The sequence below is a fragment of the Mus pahari genome, chromosome 1 (assembly GCF_900095145.1).
Source record: "Mus pahari chromosome 1, PAHARI_EIJ_v1.1, whole genome shotgun sequence".
NCBI classification, from domain to species: domain Eukaryota; kingdom Metazoa; phylum Chordata; class Mammalia; order Rodentia; family Muridae; genus Mus; species Mus pahari.
The window spans coordinates 105,711,389-105,714,085 of record NC_034590.1 but is presented as its reverse complement, the minus strand read 5'-3'; positions in this window follow the sequence as shown (position 1 = coordinate 105,714,085).

Below are 2,697 nucleotides of genomic sequence, written 5' to 3'. Positions count from 1 at the left end.
GAGAGAGAGAGAGAGAGAGAGAGAGAGAGAGAGAGAGGAGAGAGAAGAGAGGAGAGAATGTCAGTTACCTTAGACATGGAACAGGAGTCTACATCGATATTGTCACGTCAAAGGGCTCTGTGACTGATAGCTGTGGGCAGTGTCACTCAAAACAATTAGGGACTGTATAAGATTGACAGCAGCACTAGCAGCTGAGACATTGCTCTTAGTGTCTCCACCCTGAGCCATTCAGCTATGGAATGATGGAGTGATACCCTTTTGTGTACAAAGAGGCAGAGTTAAGTATTCAAAGGAAAAAGCTAAACATAAAATTGTCTGCATGCATATACTGATTCTCTATACTGAGCTGGCTTAGGAGCACAACTTAAGTTAACTGCTTAAATCCTTTGCTTCTGTTTAACTGAACCAGGTTCCAAGGTGTGCTTCACAAATGCTAGTAACATGTAACCATCAGCTCAGGGGACTCCTGTCTATTGGTTTAAGTAAGAGGGGGTATATGGTTGATATCTTGGGACCAGACCATCATACACACATGTCTTCCTCCACTTTCTCTGCTGGCTATCAGCAGATGCTGAAGATGGGCCTTGGAATGTGTGACAGCCACCAAATGGCTTCCTCTTCTCCCTGCTTCTTGTCTCTGGAATCAAATCAACAGATCCAAAATCTTCCAAGCTGTCCTGGGCAGGAAAGGGAGTTTGCACAACATATCCAGAGCCACAGCACACTGCTTTGGTAAAACGCCTGCGACCCTGAACTGTGCCACTAGGGTACAGCCTAAGCTTTCCTGAAAAGCCACCCTGGGAATTATTTTACCTTCCTCTCACAACTCAGAATATGGCTGGAACCCGCATGCAGAAGAGATATCTTGTGACACAAAATGGCTGTTAAATCCAGTTCACCCAGTGGACTATGGGGCTTTGGAATACCCAGCTCTGGTCCCTGTGAGCAGGAGCAGGGTGACAGGGTGATTCTGCCCATTAGGCCATTTCATTTCCCTCATGGTTCAGCCCTAAAGCCACCTTTGTTTCCAAATACTATAGTGGAACCCTGGAAAATAATAAAAGTATTTTGTGGAAAATTCCTTAGTCTGTGGGATAAACCTGGAGCACTGACATGTATAGCTGGAGGCTTATTTTTAGATCCTCTGGAGAGCAAGTGTGTGTGAGGGGAAGTAGGGGAGGATAGCAGAGAGCGAATGGTTTAAATCATAATAACTTCATAAAACAGAGTTTTCTTGTAATATTCTTTGGTAATGTTGAGCTGAAAATAGATTTACAATCAAAATGGGCTTAATCTGATATTAAAGAATTCTTTTAAAATCCCCTAATCAATTGAGATTCTTCCCCCCTTTGGTTTGTTTTGCTTTAGCTCCTCCAAGAGGCTGTGGGTGTAAAGAAATATATTGACATTAATTAAGGTGAGTTTCCTGTTGCTTAGCAGGGCCTCCATAGCAAATAAACCCCGTTAGCAGGGATGTCGATCCTATGGGGGGCAGGATTCAGCGTGCATGGGGGCTTTGTGGCAGCAGCACACAGGCATGTGAATGTTCCCGTGGCTGATCTGCATTTCTGAGTCCAGACCCAGTGCGTGCAAAGGATTGCGGTCTAAGCCTTCCCCAGGAGCCAGGCTCTTGGATGCACCTCACGTCCCAGCTCAGTCCTCAGATCAGACACTAGGAAGTGAGAAGGTGTTAGGAAAGGTCTCCTCCAGGGCCAGGACCCCTCTCCAGCCCTGAATGGACAGCTTGGCATCACACTTTTAGGTATTAAAAGTAGATCATTTTTGCTTGGCATTTTGTCTTAATAAAGGCCCTCATTTCTTGAGTCGATGAAGTCTAATAAAATTTCTTAATTAAACATAATTTGTATTAATGATAATATTACAAGCCCAGCCATCGTTTCTATTTTTTCTCATATGACATCATTCAATTTTGACATAAATTGCTGGCTTACTCTCACTTGCCATCTTATTGACCAGAAGAGTGACATTGTGGCAAAGGTTTTTATAGAACTCGAACATGCTCTGGTCTCTGGGCCTGGCTGTGTTAGATGTTGTCAATTCTCATGGCCCATTTCCATGTACCACAGTTCAAGTCATCTTAAGCCTAGGTTGTTGGAACATAGTTAATAGCCACATACATTTCTTGTTAGACTCCACACTGATCCTCCAGAGCTGTAGCTTGTCATCCAGCTCTTCTCCCTGTCTTCCCACTCAGATCATGCCCGTGCATCAGGCAGTGAACTACACAATTCAGTGAGAACAACCATGAACACACAGTTAGAAAACTTCACTGTTTCCCAAGATGCTTCACTCTCCAATTTCCTTGACCTGTGCCTGAGGAATCAGGGGATAGGAGAGGTTGTTAAAAGAGACCCAACCAGGATCACTGGTGACCCAAATGTCCCCATATTTGGCCCCAATGACAGCTCTGGAATGAGAAGTCTGTAGTACACCCACTCAAGGTTCTTAAAAGGAGGCTCTCAGCCTGGCAGATCCCAAGTCACATGCACAGTGCCTGCTCTAGTGGTTTTCAAAGTAAATCATGTCTTCAGACAAGTGTCACACATGATTGATGAACCTGGGAAGTGAAAGGCGAAGAGGCAATGAATGATAAGTTGAATACACTAGACAGAATCCTGATTTTTTTTTTTTTTTGACTCTAATGATTTCATGTAGAATCTGTCCTGGCTATAAAGG